The sequence below is a fragment of the Onychostruthus taczanowskii genome, unplaced genomic scaffold (genome assembly GCF_017590055.1).
Source record: "Onychostruthus taczanowskii isolate IOZ18803 unplaced genomic scaffold, ASM1759005v1 scaffold6, whole genome shotgun sequence".
NCBI lineage: Eukaryota > Metazoa > Chordata > Aves > Passeriformes > Passeridae > Onychostruthus > Onychostruthus taczanowskii.
In genome coordinates this window covers 2,196,174-2,214,889 of record NW_024503679.1, presented here as the reverse complement: position 1 = coordinate 2,214,889, position 18,716 = coordinate 2,196,174, and the positions used below count along the sequence as shown (strand labels likewise).

The window sequence follows — 18,716 nt, the reverse complement described above, 5'->3', positions numbered from 1 at the left end:
CATTTCTGGGTCCATGCAATCAGGGGCTAATACGGTCCACCTTCCCAGATTTCTGTGCAGTTGCAAAGATACAAGGAGGTAGCAACAGTGCCAGAATAGATGAGCTTTTCTCAAATGCCCTGGCTGAGTTCTAGGCAATTGTGGGGATTTCTTCAGATTTAAGATACTGATTCTTGGTCTCTTCCCTGAGGGAGAGCCTCTCCCCTCCAGCAATTCAGAAATATTTCAGAAGAATGGGATATTGTGGTATTGAGTATTTTATATTGCTAAAACTTTGCTCCTCTGCCTATTGTGTGTGTTTCTTGAAGCTGCACTATTGTCATGCAGCGTTTAGTCTTTGCTTGATCCAACAGTGGTGCTTCTAAACACAAGACTTGATCTGTCGTTTTCCATGCTCTGCCTGATGTGTCCCCTGTCACTTTCTAACCAAGAGAAAAGTTTCCTCTGTAAATATTTGCCAGTTGCCAGTTCAGGGCAGCATTCCAAGTGGCAAACATGTCAACCAGAAGTGCGTTTCTTCCCACATGCTTCTCCCTTTGCCATTCCAAAAAGAGCATTTGGCTTGGACATTCTTGGCAGAATTGCTTCCAAAAGCTTGTTGTCCATCTGCTCGTACAGCTAAGTGCTGTCCAAGGAGCCAGTAACACATAGTTGTAGAAGACTTGAGTGTTAATCATTCATGAGAGCAGCTGGAGTGAAAGTAAATCCAGAGCATAGCTCCGAGTTGGGCTGCTCTGAATTTTCAGACAAGTCAGAAACTTTACTTCCAGAGTGCACTGTGACAGAAGTGGAATCTATCACTTAAATCATAATGATGAGTACTTGAAAGTTGTTATGATAAAACCCATTTATTATCTAAACCACAGATTTAGAATCAGGGCAATAAAAATGCAAGTTGAATTCAGATATTGCCACTTGGCCTGTTGACCTGTTAAATGTTACCTACCAAAGTACAGTTGCATTATTTCACCAGTTTTCATGAACATGCTCACTTGCTCTGTTCATCCAAAATGACTTATGTATAATGTTGTTCTAATAATTTAACCAACTTAATGTTGGTTCATACATTCCTGTGATCAAAATGAGTGCTACTGAGCAGGTATTCTAGTTGTTGCATTCAACAGTCACTTGCATTCTTGATAGACTCTTATTTTAATTTTAAGGTCTGTGCCTTTTCACAGCAAAAGCTCTCTGGGCAGAAGTTTCAGACCATTTTGCATCTCTGATTAGTGCTTGTTCTCTGATTGCTGGGTTCAAGCTGTAGCTGAGCTGTTGCATTACTGGACCTCCAGATCTGAACGTTACGCATCAGCTTCATTTGTCATGAACTGGAGTCTGCCTGGATTGGCGGTTGCTCTTCTCATGTGACATAATTCGCGTGCCTGCAGCACTGAGGTCAGTTGTCACCTATGTGCTAACTTGATCCAATAAAACCATTAAATGCAGACTTGGACACGGGTCATGATTATCAAATTCTGCTTTTAGTGCAAATTCTGAATGTAGTGTTTTGGCTTTTTGGCAGAGAATGGGAGAAAGGTTAAGGAGTGTTGTATGCAGTAACTCAAGTCCCAAAAGTTTGCTACGTGTTTCAAGCTGCCTGCACTATAAGTTTTGGGTTGCATTCATCTTCCTTGTTAAATCTAGTTTTGCCAAAATGTTGAATATGGGCTTTGTATGCTTGGAGAATTAATACACAGGAAGCATGTCTTTTCTGAAGTGAGACTTTGGGATGAAAACCAGAGAGATTTTAGCAGAGCTGCTAAGATGACTCAGCTGAGTTATAACAGTAATTTCTCCTTTCAAAATCTGGAAGCAATAAACACTTCAGATGTGCTTTCTGAATGCAGTGGAATCAGTCCCTTGGGCAGACGTTGCAGGAAAAAACTTTTGGAATTAACTTTGGATATCAACTGTGTGTTATTGTGAAAATACTGAAATGCAATATGCTGACTGGAGCTAAGAATGCAATGTTTTACCTCCTCCTTTCTAATGCCTTCATTCTGTGCACACTGATGTTAGTGTTTCAAAAAGACCAGATAGGAAAATTGCCTCATTTAGTTGGTTTTTTTGGCTTCAACTCCAGGACAATGAATGGAAAATCAGTGAAAATACATCTTTCTGGGATCTCTGTTATTCAAAGTATTAGAAGTCAGTTCATTTTTTCATACAAACAGTTTAGTGTGTTGCTGACGTGTTGAGAATACTGAGTAGTTCTGTTCTAATTTTTTTGCATGTAGTGGGTTTTTTTTGGAAGGGGGGGGAAATTTTGTTTGAGGTTTTTTTGGGGGTTTTTTAGCATGAAATCCTGCAGCTGAACAGGGCAACCATGCTAGCCCCACTTGTCAGTGGCAGGTGAAGGGCATTGTCTCCATCTGCAGCCGCAGTGTTGCAGGTCTACAGTCACCTTAAACAACTGAAACCGGCTCTGAGTGACTGAGATTGTTGAGTACTTGAAGTTTTTTTGCACTATTTAAGTAGCTTAGTTGACCTGAAGGCAAACAATGCTTTCTCTTTAGCAAATTGCCTCGGGGTGACCTGATTTAAATTTTTTCACAGCAAGATTATGGGAGTCTAGGCTGGTGTGTGGAGGAAGCTTACAGGAGGTGACTTCAAGGTGACCCACAGTGAGGCAGGAGGTTAGAAATGGAAGCAGCTCCCATGTGGTGGTGATTGGAAAGGACATGACTTGGGATTTGACAATCTGTGTACACATCTGGGGGTCTGACTTGGTTCGACCATATCAGTGCACAAGTGTGATGGAGATGTGCTTGCTTTTTACCCTATTGAATAAATAGAAAATATTTATATAAAAAATCATTGATCTAGGAACACCACATATTTAGAAGTAGGTGAAGCAACTTGAAAAGGACTGACTTGGTTCGACCATATCAGTGCACAAGTGTGATGGAGATGTGCTTGCTTTTTACCCTATTGAATAAATAAAAAATATTTATATAAAAAACCGTTGATCTAGGACCACCACATATTTAGAAGTAGGAGAAGCAACTTGAAAAGGATTATTTAGTGTTCTCCAGTGTAACTCAGGTGCTGTCTCATTCCAGAAACATGTGCTTGGAAAGCTCAGTGTGTCAAGAGAAGGCATCTCTCCTGCATTTACTGGAAGGGGGCAGTGAGAAGGAGGTTGAGCTTCTCATATTTTCGGTTTCAATTGAGTATTAACTGTATGCATTTCTTAGGTATGTGTTTTCCAGCACTGCCTCTCCTCCTTCCCCCACTTAAATAGCCCTTCCTGACAATGTTCTCCCCTAGGACTCAGTAAGTGCTGTTCATCCTGTCTGTGAACACTGCAAAGCATCATTTTTGTTCTTTAGGGGACTTGAAGGGAAGTAATTAAAATGACAGGAAGTGCTTGGGACTGAAAGATTTATGTCTGTGGAAAGATCTTATGAAATTCAAAGCATATTTGAATCAGAAAGAATTGATTTGGCAGCTGCATAGTTAAAGAACTGCTGTTTCTTTCTGAAATGTTAACTTAATGTCCTCCAAGGCAAATCAGGCAGAAAGGGAACTGCTTTATGCATTTTTGGTGTAGTGAAGAGCAGTAATGTGTGCAGTCTGTAAACATACTCAATTCTCCGTTGCTGAGGAACACTAATAAGTAGTAGTGATTAAAGCTGCCTTTTCAATTCCCATTCCCACAGTCACATCAAAAGACATGTACCTCTTTCAAGAAGTGAGTGCAGCAGGTAGACACTTGGCTTCTTCATCTGTTTGATGTGTCTTCACTCACTTGTATAAATGCCTCTTATTTGGAGAGGGAAATGTATTGCAAGTAGTTTAGAAATCATGGCTAATGTTGAAATTTTGTATTGGAGGCTTGATACCAAGTCGTAGTACTGGGAGAACATGAGCTGCAAGCATACAGGAAAAATCAAGAAGTTGTGCCTTGGCCTTTACTTCCCCCCAGAAGTAGTTTATTGGATGTTATCCACGTTTCCTAGTGTTCTGAAGTTGTGTCTTTTCCCAAGTGCTGATGGGGTTTTCACCTTGGAGTGTTATTTATGCAATAGATTTCCTCCTTTTGGAAACTTCTCACCTTGACTGTGTTGAAAATGCTGATGTGATGGAGCGTGGAGGACGCCTAGCTAAGGTCATGATGAGCTCTGTGAGAAGGCCATGTGTGCTTGCATGTCTAAACTTACAACATATATGTACATATGTGTATGTATTTAGAGTTGGGCCAGAATCACTTTGGTAACCAGGCTTCATTCTCAGGAGCTCTAGGACTAGTGCTGTCTGTCTGTTTGTTTGGAAATTCTCTGTAATGCAGATTGGCCTGGCCCATAAAGGGTTTGTTGGTACGCTAACAGAAAGGAATTTAAATTTGTTTTGTATCATTCTGGTTTGAGTTCAAAATGCTTTCTCACTCCATACAGCATAAATTTATACGCTAACATGAACTTTGAATATTTACTATAGTTGTGATTCAGTGTTTCCTTATGGGATAGTTAATGTGTTGCCTAAATTAAGTGTTTAACAACTTGGTGTGAAGATATGGAAATTTTACGAACCATTGCTCTTTAAAAGGAAGCTCTTCAGTCTACCGAAGTAATGAGGATAGTATAAAAATGGAAAACCCAAAGTTTCTATCTGTTGAAGCTGGGTTTCCAACACTTGGGATCTGGACTCTCTGAACTGTTACTATACTGACCCTTTGGATGCAAACATAGAGCAGCCCAGCTTTCGAGGAGTATGTTTGGAAAGTTGGCAAACTTGCTGTTAGTCATGCCAAAGAAGTAAACTGTATGTTTTGTCTGCTACAGTGTGAGTGGGCCATAGTTCTGTTGTGAACAGATTTAGCCTGCAAAACAGCAAAAACCTTGTGCTGTTTTGTTGTGGGATTGGTTATTTTTCTTCTCTCTCTCTCTCACCTGCCCACTGAAAGATTACTTTTGTTATTTTATTGCCTGTTCAGCTCATGCACCAACCCTGGACGTGAAATCTCAACTTGTAATAGCCATATTGCCAATTACTTTATTTGCAGGTATTTAGGCAGAAATGGATGATGAATTGTGTGTCATTGTTCAAAGTAGAAGTGTTCACATTACAGACAATCTCACTGGGGATTGGGAACATGGCCTGTTGTATCCTGGATTGATATGCCTTTTGGGATAAGTAGTTTGAAGGGAAATGTGAAGCCACTGTAGAATATTGAGGAGAAAGGTTTGAGGCCTGAGTGATTAATGACTTAAAAACTAAGGAAAAGTGCAGGTTCCCATATTGTTGTTTTTATGGTAGCTGCTTATGACAGCTGAATTTACACTTCTACATAAAGGTCATGCAAAATGTACTATTTTTTATTTATTTTGCCATAGGAGATCAGAAACTCAGCAGGTGCCACTGAACCAGTGAATCATAGACTGCTGAATAACTGATTCTGTAATGTTTAGCACCATAGATGAAACCTGTTTTATTTTGACCTGAATGCAAGTACATATTTGAATATTCAGAGTGTACAGCACCCCAGCATGAGAAGAAAGTGTGGGAACTCAACACCTCACTCTGGATGTCCAGAGTCGCTGTGATAACCCTTGGGGGGCTCGGAGACCTTGGAATGTTGCCAAAAGTGTCTGGTGGCTTGACTTTGATCCATCTAGAGATGAAACATCTGTGTATGAGGAAATGAGAAGTTTTAGGGTGTGAATAGTGTATTTACAGGGTGAAGAATAGATTTTAGAATTTAGGTACAGGGGGGTCATGAAAACAAGATGGAGGATTCAGGGCGTGGTCCTGGGTTCTTTCTTCTTCATGTCTTCTATTTCCTGTGGTGATGGTGGCACTTTTGGATTGGTTCATGGTGAAGGTACACTTGTCAATAAGGGTGAAAAGTATTGGGAATGAAAAGTAAATATGATCGACGTAATTTTCACTATAAAAGACACAACCATCCCGTGGGCGGGGGAGAGTGCACTTGGCTGTCCTGCTGAGCGGACCTCGGCTGGGCAGAGAGAAAATATTGTAGATAAGAATCAATAAACAAGATTGAAGACCGAAAACCTGAGAGTCCAGACTCGTCCTTCGAAGCGCGGCCGCCCAGAACCACTTTTCCCATGTCGGGGCAGAAACAAATAACAGCGAACCCCGATAAGAAAGTAGTCCCTTCGCTGAGGGATTTCTGCTGTGTGGGGTTGTGTTCACTGCTCAGCCCCTGGTATCCTGCAACTGTTCTAAGGCAAGCTGTACTGGCTGTTCTTATGAAAGCTAGGCTTAGCATCTTCTTTGCATTTGTTAAACTGTTTGCAGACTGTCTGTTTTGCAATAAAGGATGATATTAACATAGATTCCAAATTGTAAAAGGTCAGAAACTACAGGCAGTGTGAATGGTATCTTGGTGAGGAAAGTGCCATGCACTCATTTTTGAGGACCTGTTGTTTTGCATCTTTACCTGTCATTTTAAATTACTATATATTGTATGATACAGTTGTAAATTATGTATTTATCTCTGCTTTTAAAAGGCTATATTCTAAGCACAAATCTATAGCCAGAGATTTTAGAATGAATGAAGAGCCATTGATGATGGCTGTAGGAGTTAACTCCTAGCAGATATTACATAATAGTGGTTGATGCTTGTAATTGTGTGGCCACTCCTGTAGTGGTGCTGGCATGTGAGGGTCACTCATGTCACCACAGGAGAGTGGGTGGGTTTGACATGTGGCACCTCCCAGTGCTCTGAGGAGGGTGGGAAGGCCTGGCTGCTTTACACTTCACACCAACCTGTGCAGGCAAGGCAAACTTAGTGCCTGTCATCAGAGCAGAGACATTGCTATTTGATGCCAACAAGACAGCTCTTCTGGGCAAACGTGTTTTAAAGAACTTACCAAGGGTGACTGCATGTGAACATTTGCTGTAGTAGTTCTGTAATAAAAATCATAGTAATACAAAGATTGAAAGTTACCATAATAGGAGTACAGCTTACTTTAAACAAAGTTATCTTTGTCCTAGACAACAAAAATGGAAGCTTTTTTTTTTTTTTTTTTTTTTAAATTTACCTAGAGGGGAAGCTGGAGTTCAGAATAAAGTTTGGATAATTACTGCTCCTTTATGAAAAACTATTGATTGCTCTTGAAGAGCCCTGAACAGAAGACAAGTAATATTTGCTTGACAAAAAGTTCATATTCATGAAAACAGATGAACATTAATCACAGAAAGTTGGGTCAGCAGCATAATCTAAGAGATTAAATTTACATAATTTTGAAAATTAATCAGAGCATAGTTGACTTTAATGATCACAGCAGATACTTTTTCTCTGCTATATACAAACATGAAGCCTTGAGAAGAAATTAATGCCATACTTTGCTCTCGTGTTGCAGAATTTACTTGTTCTGCCTTGTCAGACTTCCTCAAAACTATTATCCCAGATGTGCTGGTTGTTGTAAGGATTGATAGCTGAAATACAGTAGTTAAGATCTGATAAGAGTGAAGCAATAATAGGTCCTGAGGGGCTGAAAGCTGAGTTTTGGCAGACCAGTGCAGGGATGAGCTACCATCATCTGTCAGGTTCCCATAAAGTCTGGCTTGAACCGCCACTTAAAAAACTTCACCATTTTTAAGGAATAACATTTTGTTCCAAGTAGGGAAGAACTGCATTTGAGAGTATAGTTTCATATGGGGCATAGTCAAATTTGCCTAAATGCTGAAAAACCTTCTACTAGATGAATTGTGATCATTTATGAAGTAGTCTTGAAGCAAGTAACAGAGACAGGTAAGAAGGAACTAGAATTTAAAGCAGTCACACACTAGAGGACACCAGCCTGAAACAGCCATTCAATATCTTTATTATGTGCAAGGAACATAGTTTGGAACTTGATCAAAGATCTTAGCTCCCCAATGTTCCAGATGTCCTAAACTAAACTTCCCAATGTGCCAAAGTAACTATTCCCCTGTCTATATCTTTAAAATATTAAGCTATTAGCAGATTCATTTAGCAGAGGTGAAGTGGTGGTGAATGCCAACAGGATTAAAACATACCCTGTAATGGACCATAGATTTGGATTTGGTTGTGGTGAAAAAAGCCCCAAACCCACACAATCAAAGAAGCACAAACAAAAAGAACAACCCACAAAACACAGCATAGGAAAAACACACATCATAAACCCAGAGGAAGTACGTGGGCAGAAAGATCTTCCACATTCAGAAAATGTTGTATGAGATGATGCTGGAATTTATGTTTGATCTCAGGGAGCCTGAAATCAAAGTGCTAGTGAATGAAACTGTTACCACCAAGAATCTAGAAAATACCTAGGAAATATCTATAAAGATAAAACTGTAATTTACTTCTAATTCATCGTGTAGGAATCTACAGTAGAATTAAGAAAGTACATTCTTCTTCAGTGCTTTTCTTTATTGAGTTTTCTTGTTCTGTAAATAACATCACTAACATTTGAACCAAAAGAAGTTCACAGAAATGTAGCTGCAGCTAAGAGAAGGGGAGGGGGAAGCCAGGGGGCTACTGCTAAGAAATACTCCAAATACTCAGAAAGCCCTGTGTAAACTTCTGCAGTTGGGTGCTTCATGCACTCATTGCTCCCACCCTCCAGTAATTGTAAACAAATGCTGGGTTCAGGGCAGCTGCTTTGCTGACTGGGCTTCTAGGCAGTCTAGTTCCATCTCTGACTACATTCCAGGAAGTGAGGACAATGGAATGAAAAAACAGTGATTAATAGGTTTTTTTAGGGACACTCTATCTCCCTGTTGATATGTAAAAAAATATATGGCTGCTTCAGCAGTAATTAACCCACTTGAAAAATGAATGTTTTTTCCACAGTCATATTTATTCCAGCTAGTCTTAAAGTACATAATAGTACAAGCAACTTTTGTTTTCCTTAGACTCCACAAGATATATCAAAATTTCTACTCTTAAGTATTTTGATGACTTAAAATCTACAATTTAAAATTGTCATTTTGAAACATGCTAGTGTATTAATTGAGTTCTTCTCGTAGTTCTTGCAAATGAGTTGTGTTATTTCATCCCTTGATATAAAGTGTTAAGATAGCAGTTGCCTTACCCCCTTCCTTCCTAGTCTCATAAACACTTAAGTAGATAGACCCTCCTGATAAACTACAGAAAAATAACTTTTTAGTTACCCATGTTTGGTGTACAGCTTGAAAAAAAAACAAACTATTGGAGGGTTTTTTTGGGTTTGCTTGATTTTTTTTTCTTTTTATTTTAAGCAATGATTCTGTTTTGGAACTGCATTTGAAAAGGGCAAATTTCAAAGCAGTTTCACGACTATTTAAATCATCATGATGGTAACAACATATATTGAATTGGAAAATTTTTCTGAGGGCCTTTGTGCAGTGCAACTAGAAGGAAGCAATATTGGGATGGTCGTTTTATTCTCTGCTATGTCTGGTTTTGCTCTTTGCTAGATGTGGTATGTTCTGTGGGCATTCAGCTTTTGATACAAGTCCAGAAAGTGTCAGCCTTCATTGGTGGTGGTTCTGAATAGAGGTGAAGATGCTTCAGCTGGTGCTTTGTGCTTGCAGAACATGGGGACTTGAAAGGGCTTCTGCTGTCTTTGTGAACAAAGACTGAGAACAAAGATAGGTGGCAGTTGCAAGTGACTGAACTACTTCACAACTGCACTTGATACAAATTTTAGAACTTTCAAATATGTGCAGGTATGGAGAAGGACATAGTGATGTCCAGGAAGTGGGGTGGCTGTGAGTTTATGTGCTGAACAGGAATTGGCATGTTACTGTAATGCAGATCAATCCCCTATGCCCTGATACAGCCACCCTGGGAATGCCTCAGGTGTCCTGGGAGCTGAACTTGCTTTTATCCTCACCTTATATTTGAGTGGGAAGCCCATGAGGTGCAGGCTGCTGGCATTTTTTTAATTAGATCTAATTGTACATTACTTGCTCATTACTGGAAACTTGGGAGGCATTGAGAAGTTGGATGAGTGTGAGCAAGGATCTAAATTTCCAAGTAGAAAACTAATGCATTGCCTATTTTAATGCAGGTGCAGGTGATCAATTGGGTGCTGAAATAATTGTGGTATGTATACTGCATTTACTCTGGCCTGCATTAAATCTGTTAACCTGTAGTTAATAGTTGTGTTGGCATAGAGCTAATGTTGCTTAACAGTCCACTGAAAGCAAAAAATCACTTTTCTAACCAACCAAGACAAGAAAAACATTCAGTGATGATTTTTTTTTTATCACAAATATTTTTGCCAAATTTGGTTGGTTAAAATCTGCAGCTCTTTTGTTGCTTTGGGCTTTTCTCAGCTGAAAGGCATTCCCTGCCATGTAGCTGTATGAAAGCATAACTTTATTCTTTAACATCCTGGTCTTTCTAAAATGATGCATAAACTGGTTTCAAATTTGGATAGATTTTGAATTTTTAGATTGTCCAGGAGATATAAAAATGGGATGAGAGCCTTCCATAACTGCACACATGGAACACAAGCCTTTGCCAGCAGCCAGACCTAGGCCTGGATAATGCTGTGCCTGGAGGTGTTTGGACATACTGGATGAGATGATGGTTTTTATTTCAGAGCACCCTGGAGATCCAGAATTGCTAAATGGCTTGTGTGCAAGCTGATTTGCCCACCCTCATGATTATTAAACCACTATGATATATTAGCTTTTGTTTAGAGTAAAAACTTACAAATGAGCCTAAGAAACCTAGGGGGAAATAAAGAAAGCAAAGTCTAATAAACAAAGCCTGAAAATACCCAAGCAAGAAAACCCACCTCCTCAAAACAGCCAAAGCCTTGAGACAGAGTTTGTCATCTTTTAAAAACAAAACAAAACTCTGTTTTTACCTTTTTTTTTCAATCATACTTTCAGAAGGGAGATTGCCCAGACAGGCCTGAGTTGTGGTGCTTTAAACTGTCATTCCACACAGGGACAGTAAACCATGGAAAAACACAGCTAATGCAAAAGAAACGGTTTTGAGAGGTCAGTGTGATAGTTTAATTTATGTTAACACCCAGACTTGGGCTGTGTTTTCTGACAACTGACACTTTTGGCAGTTTCAAAGTGTTTACCTGCAAAAACTCATGAATTCATTTATTATGAGCTCTTATGTGTGAGTAATTTAGAAACCTGGACTGAAATTTATTTTCTTGAGCACAAAGACATTTTGGCAATGCAAATTCTGACTCCTGAAGGGAAAAGGAAACTTACAACTTCCTGAGTTGTTTTCTTTCCAGTGTGTTGACAGAGAAGGTACTTGAAAAACAGAAATTACTGAACTGGGGATAAGAAATTAACTTATTTGTATTTTGTGTTACAGACTTGGTTGCTGGAAGCCTTCCATGTGATCAAACAGTACTTTCAGACAAACTAATTTTCTATTAAATGAAGTTTAATTTTGAGGTAAGGTCTTGTTTAATTTTCTTTGTTATGCATATAATGACATAAAACCTACAGTAATTTAAAAACTTGTACATATTAGTATAAAATTTTCTTTAGAGAGTATGTGAAATATGTACTTCTGTGGATGTGTTTATGAAGAGAGAATCTGAGCTAAAAAATAAATGTGATGTATGAATATCAAAGTGCCAAATAAATATTGTAATTAACAGCCTGGAGATTAACCTGACTATGACAGACATTGTCTGTTTTGAAACAGCTGCCAGGGAGACTGGAGAATATGATCATGTAATAAGTGATTTCTCTAAGCCTTAGGAAAAAGGGCCATGCCTTTCATTGGTATGAAACAAATAGCTGAGAAGATGACTTAACTCTTTCATCTGAATACATGTAAAAGGTGGCAAAAAGAGCAAGGAAAAATCATTACTAGAATAACTTCACAAATACATTACCACTTCTGTACTGTAATGCTCTCAGAAGAGAATGTCACTAAATGGTAAAATTGGCTTTGGGCAAGATGTTGATAAATCTCACCCCATGTTCTTAATCTCTTGGAGTTACTTTGACCTTGTCCACATTACTGTTCTAAATGTGTCTGTGGCTTTGACTGCTCATCTGGAAATGGAGCTTGAAATACTGAAAGGTCGCTAATGGAATTTTGTCCTGCAATTCTCCATGTTTGAAAAATGTCTTCAGTGAACTTTCAAAGCAGCCTATAATTAAAGCAATGTGTCTGTTTGTGTCAAATATGTTTAAGGACAAGGTTAAATGAAGGTGTTTTAGGTACACATTGAAGTAGGCTTTGCTAAGAAAAATAACAAAATATGTGAATTTAGCTTCATCCATTTTAAGTCTGCCAAGCTGACTTTGAACTTATTGGTGAGATGTGCTCTTGGTGAAGCACATTTGGTGTAGGAGGAGGTTCGAGTTCACATTTGCACACAGTTGGCAGTGTACTAGACTAAGTATAATCTAATTGACATGTAATGTTTGCACACACTGTGCCCCCTGTTAAAAGTTCAGCTGTGTTTCATGATTTCTTTGTTCCTCTGTCTGCTGTAGAAGCAGTGGATGTTTTGGGGTTCAGTCCTGTTCCATTCTGAAATCTAGGTTTTTTTCAAACCCTGCTCATAAATCTGTATAAGGATTACATCACCTGATTTCTGTCCTTCCTTATCCAGTGGTTGTGAGATTTTTTTTTAACTTGGGGGTATGGAGTGCTCTTAAAACTGGAGCTCAATCTGTGTTGTCCTGTTCTGTGGCTGTGACAGAGGTGTTAATTTGATGGGTGCAAGCACACTGTTCTTGCTGAGCTTTTCTGTTTTCATTAGTGTTGCTGATTCTGGTAGTAACTGAGCTTTCTGCAGTCTCTAGCAATAGGTCTTTTTCCTTTCCTCAGCTACTCTTCTTCTTTTTTTTTCCTTTTTATCCTTCTATTAGTTGTTCAGAGCTCTTTTGACTGGCCGTTCCCTGTTTGTTTCTTCTTTTGGAAGTGTTTTTTTAAAATAAAAAATAATTTGGTAATTAAAAAGCAGAGTCTGACATCTCTGCTTGAACCTGAGGTTCAAAAAAAAAAGTTTAGAACTGGCACTCAGCCTTTGAAATGGTGAGAAATGGTTAAGTTTTGAGACATCTTGTTGCTCCTTCCCTTCCCTCTCTGTTCAGGGTGCTGGCATCAGAAAATGAAGGGAGCATGCACTAAGGTCACTCAACCTTGCTGCAGTAGCATCAGCCAAAGCATTGCTATTCTAAAAATTGTGAACTATGACTGGTAATGTGTGTGTGGTAAACTATATGTGTGTGTGGTGAATCTCAGGGAGGTGATGGAGGTTGGAAGAGCAAGAAAAGAGTTTTTTAGTGGCTATTTAAACCCTTTGGAAGGCAATTGCATGATCTGCTGATTTTCTCTTTGGCATGGCACCATCTGAGTTGTAGACTGTGTGTAAACTGTTGCCTGTAGTTTTTCAGCATTGCCAGGATGTGATGATAGTTCCATGTGACCACCTTTCTAATGAGGGATGAATGTTGGATTACAATTGCTGTCTTCACTGACATGAAGCTTTTTTTATTTTTAGTGGTTTTTCATAAACTATTTTCTATCTCTATGAAATGAAAATTGATAAAGAATGGCAATTTATTTTAAAAATTGTGTTAATCTCATGTTGATACCAAATTGTGATAGCTTGTGAGGAAAAAATTGTCTGGGTAGTACTACAGTAGATGGAATAGAGACCTGAGGGTTTAAAGGGTAGAAGTATAACTGAATTAATTATAATTTAGATTTAAGTAGTGCTTGGCTTTGTTTTGAATTCTCCAATAGGTATTATCTGGTAAAAAATATGCTAAAGTAATGAACTTACATGATGCTGAGCTATGTGATTTTAAAGTGCATTTCATTGTTCTGTATATGGCTGTTTGAACATAGAAGGGATTTAATGCATTCTGTGTTCTTGAAGAACTCTTAAAGAGTACCTGTAGCTTTGACTGGGACCCACTTTGCCATGCTTTCCCTAATATAAATGACAGTCAGTCTCCAAGCTGTCAACCTGAATTTTCACTAAATGAGCGAGCTCTTTACCAAGCCTCCTGCTTTTCAAATGGGCCTGCAAGAAATAACAGTTTTCCAAGTCAGAAATCTCTTTGCCTTCATCTCGAATTTGTGAAGATTCTAGGTGAAGAGTTGAGGCTTATTGTGGAGATCATAGTTTGGATGCTAGCATGACTGCCAGTTGTGTGAGTCCTCCACATTTTCTGGCCTTACCTAAATAAGTGGAATGCTGACTTACTAAGACTACTATTACATTTGTTCAAATAACATTTTATAAATGTTTAATTTTTTCTGCCTCACTTCCTGTTTAAGTGATCTCTTTTAAATAATTGAATTAATTGATTTTTGGGACAAATGGATCAAACCCTACTGAGAGCAGTTTCAGTGCCTGTTAAGTCTACCATTTCAGATGAATCAATGAGAGCAGAGAACCATTCCATATAAACCCCATTACAGGTCTGGCAAAAAATTACTGTATTTGAGCCTCACTAATTTTCTTCTGTATAGCAAAGCTGTATTTGAAGACTTATCAACCCCATCTAATTCTGAATGCTGATGCTGATCAAAATTATCAGCATGGATTTACTTCAGTGATTGCAGTAGCTAAGTGAATTTCATATTATTAAGTAGTTCAGATTCTGGAACAAATAAGGAAGCTTGGTTATAAAGCCTGTAAGAAACTCAAGCAGCCTATTGGTTGCCTTCATGTTCCCTAAGGTAGATAATCAAGTAGATGTGTCTGAGGTAACTGTTGACTGCTGTTCTTCATAAAGAAAATGGCAAAAAAGTTCCTGGGCAGCATCAGATGATGTTCAGGAGGGTGAAAGGAAAGCAAAAGAAGAATCCATATATGATTTACCATGACAGTTTATCTGGGACTTTGCAATACTCTTTCTCTGCCAAAACATGTCACTTAAGAAGTAAAGTAGAAAATGCAGAGTAATAGTTAGACCACAGCAGGTGAACCCAAGAAGTCATAGCCTAGCTGTGTCATTAAATGACTCAGGTAAGAACTCCCAGTGGTTTATTACATCTGACTTTGTGGTGCCTCCCAAGAATGGCAGGTGGAGCTCAGAAGTTTGAGTGGTGCCTTCAATTAATTCAGTGGGGGAAAAAAGCATTGAATTGAGTGTGCTCAGGTGTTGTAGACCGAGGCAAAAAAGATTTAAAATTGTCCTTCAAAACATTACAGTATTTAAGCAGTTGAAAATAGAAAATAGTGTGAATATACAGAACTGTTCTAGCCTGGATCTAACAGCCCATTTTCTAGTTCAACCTATTACTATTCTTAGTGTGATTTAGAATCTAGGTGAAATGTTTCAAATAATCACATCCGCTGCTTTGGAAAATCAGTATTTTGTCAGCCACATCATTCCAAAGAATAGGAGCTATTTTTAATTGTAATTTATTTTTCTTATCCTATAATTTACCTAGGTACTAGAGATCAGAAAACATATTTGAAGCTGTATAAACATATGCAAATATGTCCCACTGTAAGCAAGTTGCAGTGCTTGAGATGGACCTAGATTTACCTTACAGGAGTTGAGTTTAAAAAAAAATAAAGCACCCCTCCAAAACCCAACAACAAACCCTTTAAAAAGAGGGAAAAACAAACCCACAGCAAATAAAAATGTCTTCTATACATCAGATACTATTTTAGTAATAGTCTGTGCATATATTTGCTACTGTTCTCCCAAGGACTCTGGGGGAGGAACCTGGCCATAGGATGTGATTCTCTTCTGGTTTCTAGAGGAACTCATGCTTCTGGTTTTTGTTTTCTCTTGCAGTCTTCTTGCAAAATAGGAAAAAAGTCTGGAAAGCCTCTTCAAAGATATGTCATTGACTGCCATAGTGAAGGCTCTTGCTGCTGAGGCTTGTGATTTCTCTATTACAACTAGCTCCAGTCAAGCTCTTTGCTTATCTTATCTAAAAACTGTTTCGGCTCTGTCTGGGACAGTGACATTCCTTCTGTAGTTCTTGTAATTCATACTTCCTTTTGAAGATTTATACGAGCAAGTTTGCAAATATGCCTTTTGACTTAAAAAGCAAGCTGAAGTTCAATTGCTAATAAGTTGACTGTCTTATAAACAACTCTTAATTAGACCCAAATATTTTGGTCTCTTACATAATTCTGCTTGAGGGAACTTCCTTGCTGGGCTCTTAGCAAAATAGATGCTGTTGCTATATGACTATAAAGCATGAACTGTATCTATTAATGCTTACTAGTAATTACAGCCTGCTCTCATAGTAACCTTTCAAAGCTTGTCCTGGTTCATCTTTGTTTTACTGTGGGAATTTTTTTCCAAGCAGTTTGTTTGTAAAATTTAGTACTGCATGCTACAGCTAAATGCAGTGAATTTTTCCTGAGATTCTTGAAGTTTTTTAAGGTAAACTTGCTTATCAGCACATGTGGTGTGTGTATACAGCCACAGTGGTTGAGCAGGGATTTTCTTAGGGCAGGGGGGCATGTGAGAGTTCTTGCATTTTAATTGTCTGTGCATACTTGCAAAAAGAATAAACCATGTTTAGTACTGTACAGTGTTAAGTTCCTTGTATTCTAACCAATGGAAGGAAGGGTTGTGCTTTTGTTGGTTGCTTGTTCAAACTTCAAGAGTTCTGATCAGCCACCCCAGACAGCGTGTGGTGTCTGAGGTTGTCAGGCTGCTTTTGGACCTTCCAAGTTGATACCTTTGTGCTTGCTGCCCATTTAGAACATCAGCTTTTCCTCTGTTGGTTTACTGCTCTTGCCTTCTGCTTTAAGCTGATTAGAGGGAAACTAAGAGATATTGTTTGGTTTCCCTTCTGACCAGAAGAGATTCTAACCTTACTGACAAGACAACTTCCAGTCCAGTGCTTACAAGTCTGATATTTGTGCATGAGTGATAGTTACCCTGAAAGCACCTCACTACACATTTCCCAGTGGAATGGCGACAACCAGTGATGACATCTTCCCAGTGTTTTGTCCAGCAAGGAGTTGACTATGGCCTTGCTGTGACATGTGGGCATACATTTCAGACATATAACCCACAGATGATAGTTTGGTTCCTATATTGGAGAATCAGCTCAGTCTCAGAAAATCTGTTAATGGCAGCCCTTAAGAGATTGTGGCATAGTGAGTTACAAATTGACAGCAGTGGAGCACTAAAGAGAGAGCTCCTTGAAAGGAGGAGAAGCCTCCACCTCTTTTATAAGATGCCAACACAGGTCCCATTGTGAGTTTAGAGTAAAATGGGTGTTGTTACTCTCTATGCCTGTCTGCCTGCCTTATGGTTCCATTATGCTCTGTTTTTGAAGGATGATGCTTCCATTTGCATTCAAAATTATGGAAGTACACAAAGCTATCAGTTCAGCTGGGTTTGTACTTCAGAGTGCATTTTGCTCACAGAGGTCTTAGCAGGCACCAGTCCACTAAACAAGTATTTCATATGTACAATAGAATTAGATGTTCAACATCTATGAACAACAGAAAATGTCATCTGTCCTGTATTGCTGGTCTCCAGTGCCAGCAGGTAGTTGGTGGGATTCTGAAGAGAGTAGAGGACTTCTGTTCCATTGGATATTGTTACAAAGTTAGTCTGGTATAAAAATACATAGCTTTGCCTCTACTAGCATGTACACATACAGGCTTTTAGGCTGTGACAGTCTCATGACCTAGATTTGTGTTTGCTCAAGCTTGAATGAACCAGTTAAGAAATATCTCCAGGGAGACAGACCTTTACTAAATCATGGCAGAGCTTTGCTTTTAACCATAGCACTGGCAGTGACAACTTTCCTTTAACTGGATGGGCATGGTCCGTGTTTGGCAGTGTCACTGGTGCCTGTTCCACGTTTGCTTGGTTTTGAAACGCAGGTGGTTTTGCGCTATGTGTTACCTCAGCACTCGCTTGGCAAGGATGTGAAATGCACATGCCCTCATAGCATTGAGCTGACATTTTGCACTCTCTGTTTGCTTAGCACTGCAGTTCAGAATATCCAGATAAAATCATGGCCTCGTCAGCTCAGACACTGTAGATATGAGGGTGGGAATGGTACAAATTAAGCCAGGTGCATAGGCAAATGATCAGGGAGGTCAGTGTGCACTGTCTGGTCTCCCCTCTAAATCCCCCTTCTCCCTGCTTGTTTATTTTGTGTTTTATTTTATTTTATGCTTTTGGCTTGATGATAGTTGATTCCTGTTGAAATTATGTGATACAAACTTCTCTCCTTGTCAGTATGGGGAGGAACGGCTATTTACCTTGTGTTACATGTCTCTTGAGAGGTCTTGTAAAATGCTTGTTGAGATAACTTTGCTGCCTCTTGCCTTGGTCTGTCTCTGTCATCAGCAGCTGATGAGGTCAGTGCCACCTTCCCAGTCTAGCAGAGCTGGACTCTCAGGTACAATTTAGTTTTGTGGGAAATCTTTTCTGGAATTTAAGTAATTTTGGTTTTATCATGCTAGTTATCTCAGCAAGGTATTGTGGAATGGAGACCCATTTTGTGTATTACCTGAGGCTTACATTCAGAGTATTGATTTGACTTGTGAAATTTTCTCTAATTTCACTAGTGTAGAGTTGGATCCTACACTGATTTAGTATTCTCTTAATGAGCCTGACAAAAAAAAATCATAGAAGCTCTCTAATTAGGGCAAGTCTGAACTTGATCATATGTGTGTCATCCATCTCAACGCTTTGAACATTTTAACGTAGATGCATTCACAAACAGCAGACAAAACTCATTTTTGCATGCTGTTACAGAAGGCTTTTTAAGGAGCTGGTTGGGAAAGACATTTCTTGTTGAAGCAGAAGTGGGACAAGGAAGTTTGAGAGTAAATCTATGCAAAAGC

General features: G+C 39.0%; 1 protein-coding gene across 12 annotated transcripts in view; it reads left to right on the top strand.

Annotated features, from left to right (window-relative positions):
- The window catches only part of TLN2 (talin 2), a 146,173-nt gene that overhangs the window by 33,284 nt on the left and 94,173 nt on the right, over positions 1–18,716 (top strand). For 8 of the 12 annotated variants that reach the window (XR_005953697.1, XM_041418350.1, XM_041418354.1 and 5 more), the window contains one exon: positions 11,267–11,349. The gene's annotated coding sequence lies outside the window, so the exon portion shown is untranslated. Of the gene's footprint in view, positions 1–9,986; positions 10,022–11,266; positions 11,350–18,716 lie in introns of all 12 variants that reach the window. The other 4 variants (XM_041418348.1, XM_041418347.1, XM_041418344.1 and 1 more) reach the window with 1 other exon arrangement.